Source organism: Mustela nivalis (assembly GCF_964662115.1).
Source record: "Mustela nivalis genome assembly, chromosome: 15".
NCBI classification, from domain to species: domain Eukaryota; kingdom Metazoa; phylum Chordata; class Mammalia; order Carnivora; family Mustelidae; genus Mustela; species Mustela nivalis.
Genome location: NC_139034.1, coordinates 19,318,044 through 19,343,757, shown reverse-complemented (window position 1 = coordinate 19,343,757; position 25,714 = coordinate 19,318,044). Strand labels below are relative to the sequence as shown.

Sequence of the window (25,714 nt, the reverse complement as noted above, 5' to 3'; positions counted from 1 at the left end):
AGACTCCTAAAAGTTCATTTAAAATGCCCAAGATGTATGATGGCTTATCAGAATTTTTATTTTAAATTTTTTAAATTTAAAATTTTAAAGAAATATACAATCAAAATAATGAAATCATGGAATAAACATTATTGATAAAGTCCTTTTTCACTGAAGCAAAAATCAGTGCAAATGACAGTTACTTCAATAAAAAGTATTAAGCTTTACTCACTTGATTTTAAAGGACCTGCCAGTTCATCTGCAAAGAAGTGCATGCATAAGCGTTCATATAAAACATTCAAATCACCAAGGCATTCTTGTTTCTGACATTTCAAATCCACATAACTCATGTACCTGAAATAAACATCCTTCAAAAGAAGAGCAAATGAAACTCATGCGGGAAGACAAGTAGGTTTTTACCTTTTGCGCCTTTCCTTCTCACGGCTCTCCTTCTCTTTTCTGATCTGCGCTTTGTCTCCTTCCACTGTCAGATATTTTCCAAAGGTAGCAAATGGAGGTGTGGGCACAGCTAATGGTGAAAACGAAGGTCTGGATTCTCTGCATTGACCAGCGGAAATAGCCCGTCATGATTTAGTTTACGGCTATGTCTTGCAAGCTTCCTAGGAGCTGCGGCTACTGCCGGTCATGAAGATCCAGATCCAAGCTGTGTTCTCTACAATGTGTCAGCATTGAGATCTGAGGCTGTTTGGATCCCAGAATGAGACATATGCAACATACGTCTCTTCATTCTCTCCATTTCACAGATGGCAAAATTGAGATTCAGGGGTCCTTATTCACAGACACACTGCTGGTAAGCAAGATTTAATCGTGGATTTTTCTGGCTCAAAGGGTGTGTCTACTGACCATCCTAATTCTCACTCTGCAGGCGCTAGGAGAATTATTGCTGATTATTATGTAAGGGCCTGCCTGTTATTCTTCTTCTATATTCTCACAGGGATTATTCATTCCATAAAGAAACATACGGCTTATTTTGGGATTCTTTGCCCTCCAAACTACACCATAAAATATCCAAAGATGCCTGTGGTTGCCTTGGTCTTTGATAACCTTACTGTAAGCCATAGGGTGGAGGATGCCAGGAGTCTGCTTGCTGTAGGTGACAAGGTCAGCTGCCCCTGGAGCTAGTGGTGAAAACATCAATTTTAAAAGTTTGGGGAAATCAGGTAAGCCATTAATTAAATCTCCACAGCAGATAAAATAACTTCAATGCTCTTGAGAATGAATCTTTGCTCTCCTTTAAGTTCATTAAACTATTTAAAATTTCAACAGACTCTACTTTAAGAATCACATTTTCAGCCTGTCTGCTAAGATTTAACAGTTTCACTATTTTATTGACACAAGTTTCAGCATTCCAAGGCATGTTACTCTTGATGTTTCTGCATTAATCAATATGATGAAGAATGCTATAGATTCACAGTGTTGTTTATGACTTGACAATTTCCTTGGTTTCTTTACAACTATATTACAGATCTATTTTGGGAGGTCTGTATACCTACATTGATGTATGTTCTTGATAAAGAAAAAATATGTACTAAAATGCATTATAGAAAAAAATGATCAGTTTGTTCAAATTTACTTCTTTTTACTACAATTTCTGTGACGGGTTAATTATTATTGTTTAAATAGGGCCATATGCCTGGCATTGATGTCTCAGGCACATGGAAGTGTTAAGTAAGTTTGGCTTTCTTGTATTAAAATTCTCAATTTTAAAAGTCACATATGTTTGCTGGGGGGAAAAACTTGCATATATCACTAGACTATTAAAATAATTAGCTCTAGATAAAGACATTCAGCCAGAAACAGAATGAATGGTGTTGCTAAATTTTTATACTTGTTACAAATATTAACATCTGCTCTTGACTTATTGGAGATATAATTTATTTTTATGCTTCATTCACTATAACTTATTAAAATATTTATTGAGCACCTACTTTGTGTTTGGCACTGTTACATGGTGGTTAATTGAAGGACTATTCATTCCTTTCTGAAGGGACCAAAAACTCACATAAGAATGTAACAGATGCTTGGTTAATGTCATTTGAAACTGAACACTAAGATAATGGGCAAACTCCAAGTGAACAACACCAAAAGCTAAAGTTACCCCTTTATCCCCTACTTCCAAAGACTAATTCCTCTTATTTTGCTTAGCAAATAATAATTCTTTGTTTTTTCAAGGTCGCCCTGAGCCCTCTCCCCAAGCTTTGATTTTATAGATGAGAACCTTTACTTCTCACGAGCCTTAAGTTTCTGTAATTTCTGATTATGCTCCACTCCTGACTGACCTAAGCTCAAAGACTCCAGGATCTCACTGGAATACAGCCTTGAACTCTCCATCCAGCAATCATGGCTCTCCTCCCTCTGACCCCAGCCTTCTTTCCAGCCTTTTCTTTCACTAATCACCTTCCTGTACTTTATACTCTGGCCAATTTAGGCTACTTGGCTTCTCCCTGACCCCCAAACAGGTGCTCATCACTTGCTGAAATTGTCCCCTCAGCATAGAAGGTTCTGCCTCCTCATTCCTGTCTGTAAAAATCCTATCCATCCTCTAAGAAAGACCCTGTTCTTGCCCTCACCCTCAGGCCTGCTGTAATACTTACAGTATTCTGATAAGGCTTGGTTTGTGTATTTTTGTCTCTATATATTATATATATACTATATATATACTACATTCCTTAGTCTATAACATTTTATTATTTCAGTTCTTGTCTTAATTCTGTATTAAATTGTAAACTTTTAGGTGGGGTAAATCCCTATATGTCCTTCATCTCTGGATCCCCTGTTGAACTCCATACCAAGGTACTTGGTAGATATTCAGCGAATGAATGAGTGAAGGTAGGATCTCAACCTTCAGCCCTTTGTTTATAGTTTGGAAATGGCAGACATAGTATATATTCATGTCCACCATCATGCCTTCCTTCCTGCATCTGTGCAGAAATGTTCCTGTACTGATTTTTAGAAGAGCATTGAACTACCTAGGTTATTTCAGACAACAAATAATAGTGGCCAATTGTATGTCTATTTATGTCAGTACCTCAAGGGATTTGGCCTCTAGGTGTCACAGATGGAGCAACATGTCATCTTTGTACTAGGCAACATGGCAGTGGAGTGGTCAAGTGCACAGCCACTCCCAGAGAGGGATAGACTAATCACCTGCTCAGCCACACACTCACCCCAGTAAACCTTCAGAAGAACTCTGTCTGTGGGTTTCTCAAAGTCTTTCTCCTCTCCATGATGGAAAGAATTGTGCAATTACTGGGCCAGCCCTACTCAAAAATAAGGATGCAAAAGTGTGTCTTCCATCTTTCCTTTTGGCATCTCTCTGACCCCTTTCAGGTTCTTACTTCTGAGGCTATGTCTAATTCATAACAAGGTGTTAGAGATAGAAATTAATTTAATATACTACCCTTCCCAACAGTACTTGCAGTATTTAAAAAGGAGATATGGAAAATAACTGGAAATCAGGGCCTCTCAAGATAGAATTTCAATTTCAGGACTCGTTTGGACATGTCAATATAATTTAGTGATTACATTAGACATAGGAGAATACATACCAAGACAATTTCCTTATTTGTGAAATGGTGGCAATAGTAGTACCTTCTCAAGATTGTTCAGAGGATTAACTGTGATACTACTTCTGTCAGGAACTGGGAAGAGTCAGGTTGCCCTACTGCAATCTGAGGAAATATCCTGCCATAGTTTTGCAGATGCTGATAGACCTGAGACTCTGGGGTCAAAGACGAAAGATCTTGTGACTCACAGTAAAAGCAGTAGCCAATGTAGCAGCATTCTCTTATGCTGGCTTCCAAGCCCAGTTTCTTCAGAGCAACACAAAAACACCCTAACACACAGGGTGGGCTGCCTACCAGAAGAACTCTGAGCTTAGGGAGCCTGCATCTTTTAGGATGGGCAGTAGCAGGCTCAGGAGTTGTTTCAGAGGGAGACATTATGGTTATTATGTTGGATGGTAAGCATGGATGCTCCTGGTTCTGGAGAGAGACTGTATATCCAGCTTCCAAAGCTGTTTTCTAGAAAAAAAAATGTTGAAAAAAAAATTATCCAGAACAAAGACAGCCTCTGCTTGAAAGACATGTAGCAATGTGAGTGTCCCAAGGAGACTTGATTCCCAACTTGTAAATCTCTTCTAATAGCATCTGGCACAGAATTAATACTCAGGAACCATGATTATTGCTGTTATCAGGTCACAAAGAGGATTCCACGTCATTAAAAGATAACTTAATTCAGTAACTGATGAAATAAAAGAAATTGCAAACAAACCATCATGCATCCCACATGTTGAAAAAATCCAAGTAGCTGCTATTCATTCATAGATGTTCCAACCAAGTCAGAAACCTGGAAAAGAGGTTTTGTTTTTCCTCCAGTACGTTTGGTCTTGGCACTAATTCTGCACATATTGTACACTTGCTGCATGTTATCTGGGAAAGAATAAATTGGGGTCACTTCCCATTCCTTGGAGAGTTTGAGCTGTCCTCCCCGAGGTACTGCTGACTGTTTCAGTATGCACAGTCATGGCTTACTCTCTCTCTCTCTCTCTCTCTTTTTCAGACTAGATGTGGTGTGGTCCATTTCCTTCTAAAAATAAACAGGCACCTAGACATTTTGTCTTCAAAATGCCATTGGGCTTTTCCATTAAGTTGAAATGACAAAGGATGATTTGGAATGGAAATGGAAGCATCGGTTCAACAACTTGATGAGCTCTGAGAGGCAAGCTGGGTCAGATCAAGACAGAGCTGAGGGTCACACTTGCCTTTGGAGTGCCCACTCTTCTGTCCCTGGAATAATCCTTCCTTCCAGAAAGAAGCCTGCTGTTCTCTGAATGACCAGCTCTCTGATCTCCAGGGAAAATGAAAATGATTAATTTACACTAATCTCATTTATTCCTACCTTGTGGTATTATGTGTCACAGGTAATATAAGCTCAATAAAAAATTTCTCAATTTTTTAAATTTTGGAGAGAGAGAGAGAGAGCGTGAGCATGTGCAGGTGTGCATGCAGAGGGGAAGAGCAGAGGGAGAGGGAGAGAATTCCAAGCAGACTCCCCACTCAGCGCAGAGCCATAAGCCAAGCTCAACCTCAGGACCCTGAGATCATGACCTGATCCAAAATCAAGAGTTGGATGCCCAGCCAGCCAAACCCCCAGTCACCCCAAATTTCTCAATTTTGTACTAAGAAGTGGAGGATCCTATATACTCTCCCTCCCAGGCATGTTTGAACTTTTACAAAAATGGCACTGCTTAGATGAAAGTCGAGGAGAATGAATCTCTACGACTTTTCAAGACAAATGAGAACGCTAATCTGGGACACGGCTGGGGATGGATACGAGTTCCTGATGTTCTTCGAACCCCGTGATAAGAACTTATCCTGTTTACATCAGGAGATCATCTAGAGCTGATGCTTCTCAAATGTAATGTGCCTGTGAAGCACTTGGGGATCCTGCAAAATGCACGTCCGGTTTCAGCAGATGTGGGCGGGGTCTGGGCTTCTGTATTGCAAGGTCCCAGGGGACCCAGGGGCGGCTGGTGGACTGAGCAGAGTTTGAGCATCCTAGATTTGGAGAACTTGGCGAAGGAGGCTCGCCGGGGAGGAGGGGAAGCAGGGCTTCTGTGACTTCTTGCCTTCCAGACAGAAGCCACTCTGAAGGCTTCACGTGGCCCCGGCGATCTCCCAAGAGGGCTTGCGCCCTGGCACTTACCCGATGCTCTCGCACACCCATCCAGCTGAATTCAGAAAAGCGGGTCAGGAGAAGCGGTGGAGTGGGGAGGGGGCTGAAAAAAAACCCCAGACAGCATGGCTTCTGTGTCCCAGCGCGCAGCGGCTGCGCAGGGCTCTGAGAGCAGGTGGCAGGCGGGCAGCCTCCTGTGGAGGAGCCCCAGGCCCTGCTCACAGCCCCCCCCTTTCCCTCAGCAGCCCCCCCACCTCTCTGCTCAGATTTTCCCCAGGGGCAGCAGAGAATCACCTGACCAGCAGACTGCTGATTATTCATCACATTCCCAGGTCCTCCCTTCTGCGCCCAGACGCCCAGCCAGCAGGAAACAGCCTTGTTTGACCGTGGCTTGCTAGAGCTCCAACGGAGCCAGCCAGTCCTGTGATGTCAGACTTCGAGATCTTGGGGGACATCTCAGGGCTCACAGGACAGGAAGTGAGAGCACCAGTATGTTTTCGTGCCATTTATAGCCTGCTTCCTAAAACAAAACAAAACAAAATAAAATAAAACTAATTTCTGGTGTGGTGCCTCGAATTACGATGCGGGCCAATTGGAGTTGATGCAGCAGTTATTTGCTGAGGGGTTTTGGGTCGTTGGCCAGAGTCTGACCCAAGTGGATGAGCCCAGTTTCTCCTTGGATGCAAGGGCAGAGGTGTCCCCTGGGCCTTGGCCGGCTCGCCGTCTCCTCTCCCTCCCTCCATGGCTGTGCTCCCTCAGACATGCTGAGGCACCCCTTCCCAGCCGGCCTGTGTAAGTGAATTCCCTTCTCCCGTTTCTCACTACCCTGCCATCCCCGTTCAATTCATGTAGCTCGTCTGGCAAGCAACCTGGCAATAAAGCTTTAGTGAGAATGGTAGCACAGCAGGTCTTCCCATAGGCTTCACACAAATTACCCTGTGTTGATGTTTCCAGAGGAAGGACTTGAGGCTAGGGGAGAGTGGGTCAAGTGGAAGTGCCGCCTAATTCAGGACATCACTCAAAGGAGTGCATGGAGCGCTCTGAGGGCCCAGGAGAGGCAAGATTGGCCTGGGGCAGGGAGGACACGGGTGCGGGAGCCGCTGACATGACGTCTGACCTCAGGGGTATCGGCAGGCAGCCCTGGGCTCAAAGACGTTTGAAACAGGGTGACAGTGAGTGGGTGCATGTTTTTGGAATTCCTCAGATCATCTGACACAGATGAGTATGCTCTGTTTCTCTCAAGGGATATTACACTGGGGTTGAAATGCCCTGGGAATTAGTGATGACCAACGAGAAGACGAGTTTTCAAACTCCCCATCCTCTCTACTTCCCACGTCTGATTCCTTTGCTGCGTGTGCTCTGACTCCTCAAAATCCCAGGGCAGACCATTTCCCTCCTCTCAGAGTGGACCCTCTTCGCAAGCTCCACAGCACCTCAAGTTCCAGTGGACCTGATGTGTGGTGGACACCAGTGAATTACCAAGCTGACAGAGATGCAGAGGAGGAGGAAAGAATGACAAATATGGATGTTTAGTGCTTATTCCTTCCATTTTAAAGATTTAATTTTATTTATTTCACAAACAGGGATCACAAGTAGGCGGAGAGAGAGAGCCCGCCGAGCAGAGGGTCCGATGCGGGGCTTGATCCCAGGACTCCAGGATCATGACCTGAGCCGAAGGCAGAGGCTTTAACCCCCTGAGCCACACAGGTGCCCCTATTCCTTCCATTTTACATATTGGGATCTATGAATTCTGTTCAGCCTTAGCAACACCTCAGAATTTGGGTCAGTTCTATATAAGGTCTTAGGCTTCATGCGATGCTCCTACTGTGGTATTCCACAGAGCGCTAAACCATTATGCCCTCAACTCACCCAGTATAAGTCACACTGCTTGCATTGGGGAGACTCCATAGCATGTGTGTGGGAGGTAGTCCTGACTGGCAGTCTGCTCCCTGACTAGTAGTCTTAAGAGCATATATGCCTGTAGAACCAACTGGCTTGAACACCATTTCTACCACTTCCTATCCGTGACCTTGAGACAGTTACCTAAACTCTTTGTGTCTTAGTCTCCTCATTTATCAAATTAGCATAATAATAGTTGTTTTGAGAATGGAATAGGTTAATTCACACAAAGCACTGACTTAAGTTAATCTCTGAGTAAAGATTTCACAAATGATATGTAGTTTCTTACAAAGATTAGTAAGTGTCTATGAAATCCTCTAGCTGATTGCCTGTGCATCTTAGGCAGCATATGAGGGAGACCTATTACCATTACCATTACAATGTAGAACCAATAATCATACTTTATTTGAATGGTAATGGACAAGTACACTTCCAAGTGCCCACTCTCTGTCAGGCCCTCTGGTGGTCTAATGTAATTTACTCATTGTTTTTACTATGAGCTGTAACAGTTGGGAAAACTTGGGCTAGAGATGTTGAGTCCTTTGCCCAAGGGTACTGAGCTAATAATTGCGAGAACAAGGGTTTATACTTGGGTCTATCATATCTCAAAGATACATATTCTTCCCTCCACATCATAGTGATTTTTTTTTCTTTTTTTAAGAAAGAACAGAGCTTTTGAACATAAGCTCCAAGCCCTGACATTCATGTTTTGCAAATCTGATAAATACAGATGTCTTCCTTTTGTTATTGGGGCCACCTGTAAATGTCTATGAACTGGTCTCAGAAGTCTAGAATAACGGGGTTGAAAGACCCGCGGATCCCCTTACCCAAGAATCCAACACTGCCACAGGATGCAATCAGCAAGAGGTTCTTTATTGTTACGCAGGCGCCTGCGGGTGGTCAGCGCGCACCTGCGGGTGGTCAGCAGCTCCTGCTAGCTGAGCACACCAGGCTGGGGTGGTGCAGGATTTTTATAGACAGGTACAAACAAGTCCCGGATGGGACGGGGCCGATTGGCTGACAATTTGAACATTTGAAAAAAGGCATACTTGGTGTTAGTGGATTGGCCCTGGAAGACCCCCTCGCGCGAAGAGAAAGGCGGGAAGGGGAAACAAAGAGGGGAAGTTTTAATCTTATTACTTCAGCAGAAAGACATCCTGTCTATGTGACTATGCAGCCCCCTTGCCTACGTGACCATGCCCCGGCTATTAGGAGAGGGTATCTTGTTCAAACAGGAGTCAAGTGTCATGCCCTAAAAGCCAAGCGGTTACAGAAAGGCAAAAGAGCAGTTACATTGAGTTCAACCCTGGGGGAAGGGTCTTTTCATTGCAAGGGGAGGAGGGGTACTTTTACACAACAAAAGAGCAGTTAATTACTTAACGACGAGGGGGGGGTCTTTCAGGGTAAAATTACTACACAGCTGATTTTGAGAAGAATGAAAGCCCGAGCATGGCGTGGAGTGAGCAGAAGAAAGCTCTGGCGCAGAGTGATAGAGGTCAGGGCACTTGAGGACCTCAGCGTTTGCGTTATTACCACGTGTCTTGTGACTATACTCCGTAACACGTCACACGTATACTTCTAGACATACAGCAAGCTGTGGCTCTCTGGGGATTTCGAGTGTACATGGTGCAGGAAGGTGGATTTCTGCAAATGCAAATCCAGGGCTATTTTGTATTAAAATTGAGCTTGAGGTGCAATTAGTTCTCCAGACTTTGATGATTCCATTTTCCATTCACTCCCTCCATTAGACTGGGAGTGAGGTTTAATTTTCATCTCTCTGAAGTCGGGAGGAATAGGTAGAGTGGGATTGAAGTGTTCCGTCAAGGTCCTCTGATCTTATAACACAAGACCTTGCAATTTCCCATTCAAGCATAAAATGTAAATAAACTTCATAAGAACATGTCTAATCTGGTAAAACTAACAGATTTAGAAAACTCCCTGTGGAGACTTCCTTACTCCAGGCTTAGAGCATCCCTTGCAATCTTGAGCAATATTTTTCAAGGAATCATTTATAAACCCTCCAAAGTTTTCTTTACTTTTTCAGATGCCCTCAGGGAAGCATTGCAGGTTGGAAAGAAAGAGCAGACTGATCAAATGGCTGTTCTATTTGTTTACAGATCGTTCTCCCTTTACAGGAATGCAAGCCTTTTGAGGGTCGGCTGTGTCATATTTATCTTCTTATCCGCACTTGGGACCTGGTCTGACATATAGTGAACAGGTAGTGTTTATTGAATTAACGAATAAATGCCAGTGAAGAGAAGGGAGTGATCTGTGTCCCAGGACGATCATATGTCAAATATGTGCTGAGCTGAGCCCTTCACTCACTTGGTTTTATGTGTTTTTCACAACAATCCCAGCTTAAATACCACTTTTATTTTTATACATGAGCACAAAGATTGCAACTCCCTGGGCTTTGGTAACTAGTGGGTATCTCCGATGAAAGAAGGTGGTTGGTGGGCAGTAGGGAGTGGTAGGGACTCTGGAGATCTGGAGAAGAGATGCCCAGTTGAAGGGGGCAATTGAGTGGGTACTGTGTAGAGATATGGGCCCAGTGCTGTCAGACCTTCTTACTTTCCAAAAAAAAAAAAAAAAGAAAGAAAGAAAGAAAAGAAAAGAAAAGAAAAATCTAGATGTTTCGAGACAAACCATGAGAGACTGTGGACTCTGAGACACAAACTGAGGCTTTTGGAGGGGTGGGGGGTGGGGGGTGGGAGAGTCTGGTGGTGGGTATTAAGGAGGACACGTGTTGTATGGAGCACTGGGTGTGGTGCATAAACAACGAATCTTGGGACACTGAAAAAAATAAAATTAAATTAAAAAAAAATCTAGATGTTTCCCAACTCTAAAGTCTTGACTTACATGTGTTTAAAACAGCATATGATCCAAAGGAATCACATCTGCTAGACAGTTTTAGCCAGAAGGATACCCATTTATACCACCTTCAGTGGAGACTCAGAGAGGTTAAATAGATTGCCTAAGGTCTCCCAAACAAGTAAATGCCCGAGCTGAGTTTCTAAGGTTCCGTTTCTCAATACAGCTTGCTGACTTCTATATGCATCACTAATATATGATAAAATTCTTTGAAATGTTTTATTTTCAAGCCAATCTGGTCACAGATATTTGAGTGCAATTTCTACTTCAATATTTTTTTTTTTTTTCTGACAAATGTGTGTTCAGGCATGATTTGACTTTTTTTAGTGAAAAGGTTGATTTTAATAGAGGTTTATGACTTAAGGGTCATGGGGTGACCTTTATCCCTAAAGGGCCCAAAGCTAAAGAGCCACCAGCCAAAGAGCAAGCCAGCTGTGTGGTGAGAGGGACAGCTTCTTGTAGAGACACAGAGAAGGCACCTCAGGTTATAATTTGAAGCTAGATCAGAATTTATTTATTTATTTATTTATATTTTATTTATTTATTTGTCAGAGAGAGAGAGAGAGCACAAGCAGGCAGAGTGGCAGGCAGAGGCAGAGAGAGAAGGAGGTTCCCCGCTGAGCAAGCATCCCTCTGCAGGACTTGATCCCAGGACCCTGAGATCATGAACTGAGCCAAAGGCAGACACCTAAGGACTGAGCCACCCAGGCATCCCTGGATCAGAATGTAAAGCCAAGATTCTGGCCTCTATAGCCTATTTTCTGAATCCTTCTTCTCAGGATTTAGAGGGACCTCATGCTCATTTTCACCAAGAATAGTGAAGGGAGAGTTAGGTAGATACTTCCTTCACTTTCATTCTTCCATCTTCCAGTGTTGTGCCCAAATTTCGAGACCCCCCAAAGACGACTACCAGGGTCCAGAGTCAAAGCCAAGCAGCAAGGGTCATTTATTACGAATTCAAACCGGGACCTCCGCGTACTCGTTGCTGGTGATGCTAAGAGGTCCTGAGCTCAGGATCACAGCACTTTTTATACACTATTTGGGGAGGCAGGGACTTAGCATACATCATAGTGTCTCGTAACAAATCACTATATACCACGGGAAAATCAAACAGCAACTCCATAATATGACTGGCGCGCTACAGAGTGGGAAAAGTCTGGGAACAGATTATTGGTTAGGTCAAAGGGCTGTCATTCTTCAAACTGCTTGGTTGGCACCGCTAGGGTATGTGTCACCTCAGGATTGGCCGTGGTCTCCCTGTCAAGCCGCGGGGTGCCAGATGGTTATTATCCTCTGTACCCAAAGCTGGGTGAAGGGTCCAGGAGCAGTCACTTTGTCATGTCCAATTCTGGGTGGGGGTTTCTCTGGTACCAGATGGCTGTTATCTCTCGGCCCAGAGCTGGGTGGGGGTCTGGGAGCGGCCACTCTGCTAGGTTCAATTCTGGGTAGGGGTTGTGTGGTTACAGAGTGCCTGTAGAAAGTCTGCTGGTATTTTTCCATCTCCTCATGGGTTAGCAAGCGAAGGTACAGAAGCAGAAATAGGGGTAGTGGTTATAATTTAGGCATCTCACCAGCTAATACCATTTGTCTACCTACCCGCTTCCCCACACATCCGTCCCTTTATCCAGCCATCCAATCATCTCATCCATCCATCCATCCGTGTATACTTATATGTACTTATTTGTTCCCTAACCACCACCACTACCACTACCACCACCACCACCACCACCACCACCACCACCACCAAAGGTAACAATTCCTTTCAGTAGCAACTGCTTTTATATCATCATGAGCCTCATCAAAGTGACTAATTTCAGAGAAAGATTTGAGGATCTGGACTTAGAGATTGGCTCAGGGTGTCACTGAGTAAACAACAGACAGCTGTTAATGGGAGCTCTACTGTTTGGAGTGGTATTTTCCTGGAAGTCTATTAAGGAGTTTTCCAACTAAAATTAACTTTGTAGCATCTGAGCCAGAAACACAAGCTGTGCTTCATTCTTATCTTCCTATGTAAACTTTTGAGTGCATGTGCCTTTCTGTGTGTGTGTGTGTGTGTGTGTGTGTGTGTGTTTTGGGGATAAGACCAGACTTAGAAAGTGCCTTCGAGAAAAGTAAGAGGAGGTGGTCATGGTAACAGCTGGTGATCTCTCCACATGTAGCTCATGTTACAAAACTCAAGCATGCTTTCTGAATTAGATTGAACTGAAAGCAGAAGCCTATCTTTGCCAGGCTTACTCCTGGGACTGTCAGGAGTCACTCAGTCACCAGCAAGAGTGGTTATAACCTTGGTTATAACACACCTGTCCTTGGTTATCTGGGAAACAACAGCGAATGACACATGAGGCATTGAGGGATCCTGGAACTAGCAATCAGTAGGCTTGGCTTTTTGTGAAGGTGACTCAACAGACCATCTTTTGTAGAGTCTTCCTTCCCGGAAGTACTCCCTGAAGGCTCCATTCTTTAGACTCCACTAATAGATTTCTTTGCCTTTTGGCTTTCAGTGGGGTCTGGTTAATGGTTGGGGAGGAGAAGAGATGACACAAGCAGCATGCCAGATGGGGTATGGAGGAGAGTTGAGTTGGGTGTTTATTCCCCTGGATTTTGCCACTCAGGCTTGTTTTCGGTTGGTTGCATCCCTTGACTGAAGTTCATCCTCCTCTTAGAGACCCTTAGGTATTTGGGGTCTCATTTTGCCCCTTTACCAGGCCTTTGCCAACCTCAGCCTCTTGCACAATCTTTAATTATTTCTCTACCTTTGCCCAGGGTTTTGTAGTAATACACTTTATTAAATTTTCTTTAAATTATCCAAATTTCTTGCCAAGAGCCCTCTGATACACAATCAATTGGAGTCATGGAACCCTAAAGCAGGTCTTTTAACCTATTTATGTGTGATTTTCCTCCAGTGAAATTTATGCAACACCAGCTTTCCCCTTTCACCAGGAAGTTGCAAAGGCCAAATGAGGAAGAAGAAAAAGAGACTATGGGAAGGTAAATAAAATAAAATAAAAATTTTAAGGTAAGGCACTAATACAACATATGCAATGTCATCTCTAACTTTTCAGCTGTGATAATGGGCAAAACTAAACTGCTTAGTCACTAATAGTCCCAGGAAAAATATATCCTATGCTTCTTTTGTGATGTTTTTCATTAGGCAGCATCTTGCTTTCCACCAGTAATTCAGCAGAGCATGGAAAATGTTACACACAAATTCCAAACTCTATCAGAACATTCCCGCACTTGGCTGGATGCCCTCCATTTTGTGGACACAGATGTCCAATTGCTGAGACAAATGAATCACACTGGAACTCAGTAAGTGCAACAAAACCACACTTGACTTTGTAGAGTACAACTCACCTGTGCTCCATATTTTGTGACCAAATTCAAGGAAGACTTTTCTTAGGACTTCCAGGGCATAACCTCTTGTGGCTTGGTTAAAGCAATACATGATGTGCCTCACTGCCCAATATGCATGATAATCTAGTGTACACATGCCCTTTGGGACACTTCTTCATAGCCCTTAGTTCAGGCCAAGGGCTGTTCTCCAGTGGGCTTGCACAAAGAGACAAAGATGAGTTTGAAGTTCCCAGTGAACTCAAAAAAGAAACTATGAGAAACTAAGGTGAGCATGGGTGTTAAGCCTGTTCACCTTAGTTTCTCATAGTTTCTTCACCCATGCAAGAGTAGAATGTGAAAGTCCTAACAGGTAAATACTTCCAGCCCAATGCTGTTAACTCCTTCAAAGAACAGAAAAATGTCTTGGATTAGGGTGGAGAAAAGGGAAGAAGAGTTTAAAATTTTCTTGGACCTTTTGCTGTAGTGACTTCTAGGTCTTTGCATGGCTGTGCAACAGAGAGTAAGAAGATAGCAGAGGGGGCCTTTGGCTTATTGGCATGTTCTGCCTCCTTACAGAAGGTTTCCAAGCCAAGGAGCTTGATCTGCACATAAAGACCTCGTTGACCTTCTACCTCTTAGAATGGACATTAATATCTGATAGTCTCAACAATCCTTCATGGTAATGACCTATGACCATTTTAGATATAGTTTCTGGAATAATCTCTACACATTACCCTATCTCCCCTCTTCTCTTTAGCCATAGCAGTAGGGACCCAAGTAGGGAGGATCCTATGTGTTCTTTGTCCCTTCTTGGGAGTGTGGTCCCTCTCCTGATAGTTTCAGCTTCCCTGATGATCTGGACTAGAGGAAGTGAAGTGTGGTGGAGCCTTTCAGAAGTGGTCTGTCAGCTTGCCTAGAATAGAATCCCTGTCAGGGCTCTTCATTTCCTATGGCCACTGCAACTGGCAAACAGGTTGAGTCTCTCTCCCTTGGCAACTGGTCCCATCTGCCCCTTGCTGGTCTACACATGTGATTTTGTTTTAACTTTTAGCAGAGACATAACAGCCACAAATGCTGTATGGATTTGAAACATTAGCTTTTGAAAGTGATATTTTATTTTGATTATTAAAATCCACTATCTCAAAGGGCAGTTTCATTAAGACTCCCCACTTTGCTGATACCAACTGATTTAAGCCAAGTAATTCTCTCAATTCTAGGAAGTTAAGCAAATCCAAACCACTTGGTTCAATACACAGTTCCCTTTGGTTTTTCTTAAAACACCTGAAACGTGTTTGCAAAGCATTCAGAATACATGTTCTTTTCTAAAACTGGTTACTCAAGCTCTTGGTGCCTCAATACAATACAATACAATACAATACAATACAATACAATACAATACAATACAATACATATCCAAGGAGGGTCTTCATAGGGATCCCCCAGTTGAAACCAACATTAATACTGGTCACCTTCAGTGTCACAGAGCAAGACTTTGTACACAAGGAATCCCACCACTGAAGACTTAGTGCGTGGGTTAAAAGCCACCAGCCATATCCTAGAACTACTCTTCCTATTTTAGGGAAGCAGTATAGGTAACATCCCAGGGTCCTTGCTAAGAGCAGACAGATGGATTAGAGGAATCTGTCAGCGTCTCTCTGGTTCTGGAATGGAATGTGTCAGCTCTAGTTGGCTAATCCCTCTTCTACCAAGTGTATCTGACATGATCTTCTGGGCTAATAAAGAGGACAGAGCAAGCATATGGCAGAAAAACATGTAACTTTGATTATAGAACTACACTGTAGCTCCCTACCTCCCTGCTTCTCCAAGAGATAGCGTTGGTGTACAGAGGCAGGGATCTAGGGTGCCATTTTCCTATTCCTCCCAAGTGGGTAAAGATAGGACAGTCATGGACCACCGTTTACAATGAACAGAGCCCAGGAGGGTTTAGATGCCCACTAGTGTTCACATTCTTTGCTTTTGCCTATGCTATTGCTCTTAGGGACTAAAAGATCTTTGAGAAAATTGTAGCGTTCAACACCTGGGAGATTCTGGAACCATGTGATTTTCTTTCATGCACCGGGGTTCTAAACTGCAGCCTGAACAGTGACCATCACTGGCCTAGAAGAACCCAGAGGAACTGTTATGGCCATTGTTTATGTCGTTATTTTGTTTGATTCCTGGTGCCATTTACTGTCACAGATTCCATCTTGCTAAAAAAGAAGATTCTGGAATAAAGTTTTGGAACTTAAAAGGCGAGCTGTGCTCACAAATCTTTAGGAGGCACCACCACAGAAGGTCGGAGGCAGGAAGCTTATTTGGGTTATTTCTTGTCTTTCTTTAAAGTGATAATACGAGTGTGAAACTATTTACAGCTTTAAATAAACCTTCAGTTCGGGACACTGAAGCATACATAATACATTTTCCTTAACTGAAAAATGCCTAAGCAGGCTTTGTGGAGATTTTATCACACAGATTGGTACGATTATAATTAAGAGGATTGGCATAGTTAACTCCCTGGAAAAAGGCTTGACCCAGGTTAACACTTTAATACAAATAACTTTTTCTCTAATTAAAAAGAAGAAAGGTACAATGATTTCTCAATGTACTTTCTTTGCTTCTGCTCCACCTTGTCTTGCTGTATTAAACTTTACATCTTTGAGTCTGTTCTCATGTGCATATTCAGATCATATATATTAAATATGCAAATTCTCCCTGCCCTCTTATTGTCTTGTTGTTACTAAGGTGTGCAGAACATTGTGGATGGATTGCTTGTTCTCTTTTGCTAATGGTTACTTGACACCCCAGTTTTAAATGCTCATTCCTTGTGCTTTGGAGCTTTTAAGATTCAACTTACAGAGTGCTATCCTTGGGATATGTATTATCTGAAGAAGAAGAAAAACACATGACCTTTAGGAAACAAATTGGGACCCTAGGGGTCCTGGATTAAGCTTTCTGAAAAGGACGATTTCATGGGCTGACAGCCACGTGTCTTGCACATGAACAGTTCCTCTGCTGTTGAAAGAAAACACGTGAGGACCAGAGGAAATGTCACTTTACATGATGTACAGGTGATGTGAGAAATAGCCATGTCCACAGAAAGAAACACACTCCCAAACACACTTGCTTCATCTCTGCTTGTTCCTTAAAAGCAAAATGCCCGTTGGGGGACAGACCTTTACTTAGTAGCATTTTCAAATGACTCTCAGCACTTCTTACATCTGTCTTTGACTGATTTCAGACTTTTCTTGTCAATTAAAAATGACAAATTCAGCCTCTTGCAAGGCAGACAAGGAATCGACCAGTGTGAACCATGTAAGGATCTAAGAGTTGGAATGATCAGAGTCATCCTGAAGCATTCCTCTGGCAGTTCCTGTGAACTGACGGTCATCCTCAGGAACATCTGAGGTGTCGCACGTGGTCCGCAGGCATTGGTCTGAAGAAAGTTGCAGCAACATTTCCCTAGTCTATCCTTCTTTCCTGGCCCTTGGTAAGAATGGCCAACTATATCCACATGTATCTACCCACTGCCTACACAAACCCAGGACCACATTCAAGATCAACGTTTGTCCTTCTTAGCTTTGATTTTTGGCACCTTGTCTGGAAGTGATATCTATTTGCTGGTTATTCATTTGGCTTTCTGCTTCAGAGATGTTGATGAAGAGGGTGGATCTAAATCATTGCTTCCCCTCAGCGGACTCCCAGAAGGTGTCCTGGTGCCTTTTACACCCTGAAGGCAAGTGAAAGTTATGTGTAGTCGTGTGTGGAGATCACGGTCTGCATTGCTGTTCCTTTCTTAGTATATGGATGTGTCAAGAGGGTGACCGTTTATCATCTGGAGATGGTGGTGGCAGAGCAGATGTGGGGGCAGATGTGGAGGGAGGTGGGAAATCCCTGGTTCTTCTCTTCCACCTCTAACTCCTTTCAGATATTCTGACTTTATATGAAGTGGATTTCTTTGCATAGTCAGATTGATCTGCCTTTCTCAGATATTTTCCTGAGGAGAATTTTCACTAAGATGAGCTTAACTAATGATGGAAAGAATGTAATCCATCTGTGAAAACTCCTTAATCTTCATGAGAAAAAAAAAAAAAAATCAGATACATAGCGGCTTTGTAAATGACATTTACCCTACTTCACTTCTTTCCGTTTACAAAAAATCAATTGCACGCACATAAGGGAAAGGTGCCAACCCAACATTTTCTAAGAAATGCAACATGCAGTGCTGGGGTCCATAAATGATGGGCTAGTGAAGCCATGGAAAAATGGAGCTTCTTTTAGTAAACTTTCCAGTTAGTGAAGACAGTTGTATGTATAATAATGTTGACAATGAAAGCAACAATAGCTTTTGAGTTCTTACTATGTATATGTCTCATTAGCCAAGTGCTTTATACACATTCAGTCAATTAGTGGCTCCAGCATTCATACGCAGCAGTTACTATTATTTATCTTATCATGTCTAAAATATACCTCTGGATTCCACCTCCCAAAACCTATTCTTCCCCAGGACTTTGTCTTCACCATAAATGATACCACTAGCTCCTCAACGGCTCTTGCCACAGCCCTCGAAACCAATCATCTCTAGTTCATCTCTTTCCCTTTGACTCCCACATCCAATCTGACAATAGATTCTGCCAACTATGACAGCACATTTCCTAACTTAGTCACTTTGATAGGATTCTTGTTTACCTCTCAGACTTCGCCCTCCCATCACTCTTCTTGCTCTTTCCAGTGGCACTGGCCTTTCTATTCCTCAGATGCGTTACATTTGTTGGAAATATAAATTTGATGTATTTTGAGACCTTTTATTCTGTTTACAGTTCATTGCTATAATATTAGCTTGAACACCTTCACCTCCAGTTCAGAGTATGGAAACGGTCTCCTGACTGGTCTACATGCTTTCACTCTCACTCCCTAATAAATATCTAACAGTAAGAATGAGCCTTGAGTCATGAATCTAATCATGTCACCTCACTGCTTAAACCACCCACAGCTTTGCATTGTTCTTAGAAGAAATCCATATTTTCTAACATGTCTGCCTGATCTGACCGTTGCCTCCTTCTCACACCCCCACTTTCCATCACTGTCTCCCCTGTTCTCTATGTCCCAGACACACTGGACTTTCTTCTTTCCACTTGACTATGTCCCATTTGTTTCTGCCTCAAAGCTTTGAATTTACTGTTTCTTTTTACTAGAAAATACTTACTCTGTCTTTCCAGGACCCGCTCCACATAATGGTCATAATTTTACATTTCAGGTGAAAAATAAATAGTAATCAAAGGGCAATAATGTGCAGCCACATTGGCTCCACCACTGGAAGAAGGCAGAGGGACAGGTTTAAGAGAAGTTTGAATGAAAAAGCAGGAGATTATCAAGAAGGTGACTGGATTTTGTGTTCAAGAGTTGGTTCGAGCCTTAGGCCACAGCACCTTCTAGAAAGAGATGATGTGCATTTTTCTGACTTGGTCAGAATCATCAAAATCAAATAAAATATTAATGGATTCATATTGCCTCACTTGTTCTGAAAGCAACATTGCACAGGAGAAAACTTGGGGGTGCAGAACTGACCAGTCAGTTGTACAGATGAATTACCCTCACAGTTAAAGAAATTTACACTTAAAGGGATGAGTAAAGTGCTGCCTGAGGTTAAAATTACCTGGCAGGTACTGAACTTCAACCCAAAACTGCTCGACTTCAAAAGACCTGTTGCTCCTGCAGTGATGTGCAGGCTCGTTATATGCTCCCACATCTTCCCTAGTCTATAGCATTTCATTCAATAGCATTATGTAACATGTGATTAAATATACTCTTTTATTTATTTATTTTTTATTTTCAGCATAACAGTATTCATTATTTTTGTACCACACCCAGTGCTCCATGCAATCCATGCCCTCTATAATACCCACCACCTGGTACCCCAACCTCCCACCCCCCTCCCCTTCAAAACCCTCAGATTGTTTTTCAGAGTCCATAGTCTCTCATGGTTCACCTCCCCTTCCAATTTCCCCCAACTCCATACTGTTCCTTAATGTTTCTCATGAATATGTTTTGCCTTATGAACACATTTGCAAGGTCCCTGAATCCAAAGACTGGTCTTCCATAGACCTTGGCACGTAGAAGGCTCTCTAAATATAATTTATCTTTTATTATAGGTAATATTATATAGGTAATATAGGTAATTTGTTATTTAGGTAACTACAGTTATTTTGTATCTCTAGAGACATTTGGAAAGTTGTTATTAAATCCTTGCTGAAGTTATCAGTAGTTCTGTTGCTACTTTGTATGCAAAAGTGATAACACATAAAATAGAATTCTTAGGACACAAAGTTCACCTTAAACAGAAAGAATTTTGAGTTTATCTGAATTAACTTGCATACATACATAAACATACACATTCATCTGCTTCAATCTTAAATCATTCATGAGGGGGTTTCTTAATGGAGTCATGATGTATCATCATTCACATTAGTACAGTTGAGTTGGCCTTTTACAACTGAATGGGAAGTAGTATGAAGATAGAATATAATATCAGAATTATAGTGAAGGATAGACAAAAGGAAATCGCATTCCTCAAACTCAACTAGTCTTATTAGACTGGGGTCCCTAGGTTGTCTCAGATAGCTGCTTACGTCAAGTATCCCATAATGAGAAGCTGATTCTATCATACCCAGCACATGTGAGTTACCCCCACTGTCAGTGAGTTATAGGACAATGGACTACACAGTCAATGCTTTACTCCAGCCAGCTGGTCCTTTACTCATTGACTATTTCATTTAATATTTACAAAACTCTTATAAACTTAGTCTGGCCTGACCACAAAAAGCAGCTAAATGGACATGAAAAAATTCCTCAGCTGTAAAGTATCAGTATAAGTAAGGGAAGTTTGACCCAGTTCTGGAGGCTAGGAACCTGCTATTAAGCTGGAGGTTGCTCATTTAGCAAGTTGCAAATTTGTCTTTTTATATAGTGAAAAAAGATATTTCTGGGTTCTGACATGGCTATGGCTACAAAAGAAAACACATTCACGTGCTTAATCTCCCTGACTTGGCAGATGCCTCACTTTGTGTGGCCTGCCAATACCACCAAAATTTGGGCATACCTCTATGAGATACAAAGAGAAGCAACGGGGAGCTACATTCTCTCTCAACATTCTTGTCTGATTTATAATCTTTGCTTTGTTCATTAGGCGCTTGGAGAGTAAAACAAAGAAAAAGTAACCTTGAACCAAATTCACATTATTATTCTCTTTCATTCCCTAACACGAAATAGTCATCTTGACCCGACTTATTCCAACTAGTCTATGTGCCAAGAATGCAAAGATAATTAAGCTTGAATCCCTTTCCTTGAGAAATCTTCAAGTATAGACATATCACACACACACACACACACACACACACACACACACACACACACACACGAAGTTATGGAGGGCTGAGGAAGGAACCAACTGCTGTCAGGGTTAGGAAAGGTGGAGGGAGACAGGAGAAAAGAGAGAGAATTTGAGAATTCTTCTTGAATTGGGTCTTGAAGACCAATAAGGAGTTTTCTGGGCCGAATGACACCCCAGGCAGAAGGAAACAAGGTGCTAAAAAACAGAATTGGGTAGAATATGTTCGATCTGTGGTTGTGGGTGGGGCTGACAGTTTAGGCTTCAGGAAGTCCCTCAGGGGACAGAATTCATGGTAACACTAACATTCGGGGAGATGAGAACCCTGAAAAAGACAGAAAAAGAGCATACAACAGGAATGTGGGGAACCAGAGGAGAATGATATTAAAGGAGGAGGTGTTGGGTGGAAGGCATCTACTGGATATGGCACTTAGATGATGGTTGGTTTTATTTGTTGAGTGCCAAGGCCCCTGTTCAGGGGGTCTTGAGGGCAGAAATCAGTTGATTTCATTTGAAGAATGAATGGGGGGCATAGAAAACAGAGGTATTGAAGTAGAGCACTCTTACAGAGGGCTACTCTTGTCAGAAACTCAACATGAAGAGGAGGACATGGTATGGTTTGCATGTAAAGAATTCTGGCAAGGAGTCAGTAAGAAGGGAGAAGTTGAAGATAAAGTTAAGCATCTTGATTGCTGGAGCAGTGAGAGCGAAACTCCAGGTGTTGACAGAGGAATGAGTGTGGGTGAGACAGGAGTGAGTCTCCAAGGCAGGGAGGATACAAATGTGAGAAGAGGTTGGAGCTCTGGGCCTGCTGGGAGCTATTTTACAGGAGAAGAAGGAGACGAAGCTTATTATACCAAATTATAAAATAAAAGGATTATGTTTTAAAAATCCAGACATCAGAAACCAAAGAGAGGAGGATTCTGGAAGAAGAAGACCATTGAAATGAGGCTGTAAAAAATGAGGCTGAAAGTGGATCAATTGTGTCCCTTTGGAGGGAGGAGGAAGAAAGATCAAAAGGAGCATCTCTCTCACCAAATGAACCTCTTTCTTTCCAGGATAGAAAAGCAGGGGGCTGCTCCAACTTTGCCAGCTCAACTATCTCTCCGCCAATAGGAGTGCTTTGGTGCCTTTATTCATGAAGATTTTACATCTGAATAATTCAAAATACTTCTCAAAATATTTGTTTTTAATACAATATCACAGTAGTTGTAATCAAAGAAGAAATAGATTTTAAGGTAAAGCCATGAATAAAAGTTATTTAAAACCGAATTGAAGGCAGAGTACAATAAAAAGCACAGAAAGGCTTATTTTTACCTCTCAAGCAAACCTCTGGCAGATTTTTATTTTGGATTCTACATATTTCACTTCACCTTGCAACTGATATTCATGAAATGCAATGATGGGAGCATAACAGCAACTTTAAAAAGATGAAGTATCTTTCCCTTAATTAATGTCTACAAAGAGATTTAATGATGAAAAGTACCATTAAGTGCCAAGTATTATTAATTATTTTCTGCTGTAAGAAGCATAGAGTCCTCATTATATACTGTTTTAAATATTATAAAATATTTACAAAATAAGTTTTAAAAATTGCAAACAAGTCAAATAAAAAGGCATTTTTCCTTTTTAGGTGAAACTAAGATCAAAACCCAAAGGAAAACAGAATGTGCTTCATACGTGAGAGGCCTTCAGGAGTGCTCTGAAGATACTGGCAATTTGTTTGTTCTTTTTCCATATGCCTTGTACTTCTGCTGTCTGCACCAACTGAAGCAAGATACAATTTAAAATTCGGGCACAGATGTCCATTTTATAATATGGCAAACACATACCGAGATCCTGCTCATCCCATCTTTGTCTAGCTACCTAGTGTGGAGCAATCCTTAGAGGACTGGGTCTCTGAACAGCTCCTCAAATTCTCTGGTCTTAGGGGAGGAAAAAACTCAGAAATGTTGGTCATCTCTGGGTCTAGTCTAGGTTGAAGTCAGTCCTCTTTCCAATCCCAAGCTGTTCCAGAATGAACAGGTCATTGATTTAATTGAACACTTGCTTTGTGTCAGGCATTGAACCAGTGCTTGCTCTGAAGTTACATGTTGTCTACCAGAGAACTTTACCTCCCAAATTATTACTGTCGTAATCTATGTTATCTAGACATCATCGACCGAGTGGCTTAGCAACAATTTATTTCTCACAGTTTGGGAGGTGGGAGGGCAAAGTCAAGGTGCTGGCAGTCTCGCAGGGTTGTGCCCTCTCATGGAGGAAGAGTCAAGGGAGCTCTCTCAGGTCTCTCTTACAAGAGCACTAAGTCCATTTATGGGGCATCTGCTCTTCTAACCTACTCACCTCTCAATACCCACCTCTAAATACTGTCACACTAGAGAATATGTTTCAATGTATAAATTTCTTTTTGGGGTTGGGGGGAATGACACAGACAGTCTACAGCAACTGTTTTATTGTTAGGCCATGCCTTATATTTTCTTGTGAGAGAGGGCCAAAGTAGAGAAGGTTCAGCTGGCAGGAGGAAATAGTAGACTTTGCATTTTTTATGTTTTCTCTGAAGACACTCTGGTTCTAACCATTTATGGAATTTCTGTGCCTAACATCAAGGAACCAGATGTTCCTTGGGGTTGCAACTCATTGATCCTGCCTTTAGCCTTCTGGCTGGCTGGTTGCTTGCTTGGATTCAGCCCAGTACAGATGGCAGCACCACTCAATCAGAGGAGGATGACACATGGTTTCCTGATCCTCCTTCAAGTTGCTACTTTGCTTATAAGAGCTCATTTCCTGGGAGTCCAAATAATTACATTTCACCTGCGTTATGCACTCCATAATTACATTATTTTTAAAATTATGCCTGATGACAAAATTATCAAAATCCAACATGATCAAAACCAAAATAAAACCTGGAATAAAATGACTCTTGCTGTATCATCACAGTAACTTACAAACAGGACGCTTTGCACATTTCCTGGAAGGGAAGTGACTAGCCCCTTGGTTAAAACCCCTCTGAAAGTTGGCTACATAAAAGCAAATGACAAAAGCTTTAGAAATACTGTAATTTCTCTAATGTATTTGTGAGTATAAGAAAGGGGCATCACCACAGGCGTGGAGGGTGACCACGCAGGCAAGCATGTGAGGTGATGGGGAACAGGGTCACAGTAGTATCAGCTAGTGAGGCTGAGCACAGTTTCTGCTTTGATTTCCTCTCCTTTGTGTTCTTGTCCCTCTCCCTTCTTCTTCTCTCTGCTTTGGTCTACTTTCCTCTGCCCCTTTCCCCCTCTTCTTTCTCCTCTTCCTTCTTCTTTTGCTTGGTTCTGTTTCTCTTCTTCCTCTTTCCCTTTCTTCTCCTCCACCTCTTTCCTCTCTGCTTTCCACTTTTCATTTTTCGCTCTTTGTAGATAGTCAGTCAATATACTTTGACGTGGTGTGAAATGATGGCACCTATATTACCCCAATTTTTCTCCTCCTTGAAAATTATAGGAAGTTGAGACAGATTTAACAGCAGCAAAACTTTTGGATATGTACCAGGTAAGACTTGGAGATAGAGATAGAGATTTAAGGATACTGAAGTTTTTGATCAAGGATATTGGCATAATGTATGCTTAGATTGTGCCTTCAGAATTTCAACGGGACTTCTTTGCATTTGGGTTCTCTAGTATTAACAGAAAGGGTTGCACTTAGAACATGAAAGATTATTCATTCAAAAGAGTATAAAGCTAATCTGATGAGGGCTCTTACTATTTTCCAAATGAAGCAGGGTTTTTTGGTCATGGTTTACTAGGAATTCTCGTTGGCCAGGTGATCCTCAGAAACCTAAGTTTAACTGACAGCTCTCCTTACTCTGCATGTATTTTCACGTATCCTGTCACTTGAAGGCAGCTAAACTCACCAGAGGATTTTTCACTGTAGGAACTGGCAGTGTCTGCTTCAAACGGTCGTCAGAATTGACTTCATCAGATAGGCAGCACTGGAAGCACAATTTGAATAAGATTATGCAAGAGACATCGGGAACACTACCCCATCTCTCACTGTTAGTACCCCTTCTCTAGTGTCCAAAATACCACCATTCAAAATTCCTGTTTCTCTTTGAACCTGACCTCTAAGAAGAACATTACTAAGAACACACCAAGATTTCTCAGGATAAGTAAGTGTTAGACTGAAGTCTGTCCAGACAGATATAAGGAGTGACATCATTCAACTGTTATAAATGATCTGGAAGAAGAAGTAAGAATAAATCACTAAGGCAGATAGCCCTAAGTGCCTCTGGATAGTTTAATGTCAGGATGCTATTTTCTTCACTACTATTTCTATCTTAATATAGTGTGGAATTTTATTGTATTATTCTTCCATTCTTAATACTGTACCACATTCCTGCTCAGGAACTGCTCACTTCCTTAAATTGTCTTCTTACCCCCAGAGTGAAATGTATCCATTTATAACTGCCTATTGCCTGTTCTATTGGCATCCAAAAATGTGGAAGGCCTCCCAACCACCATTTCTGCTGTGTCTTTAGGATGTGCAGTAAAAAATATAGACCTGTTTATGTTATAG

The 25,714-nt window shown here is 42.1% G+C and overlaps 1 long non-coding RNA gene across 1 annotated transcript in view; it reads left to right on the top strand.

The window, feature by feature from the left end:
• Positions 1–8,427: 8,427 nt before the first annotated feature.
• LOC309848576 overlaps positions 8,428–25,714 on the top strand; it is a 188,812-nt gene continuing 171,525 nt past the window's right edge. Inside the window, exon 1 of the long non-coding RNA XR_014303131.1 lies at positions 8,428–8,556. This is a non-coding gene — a long non-coding RNA (uncharacterized lncRNA). The remainder of the gene's footprint in view (positions 8,557–25,714) is intronic.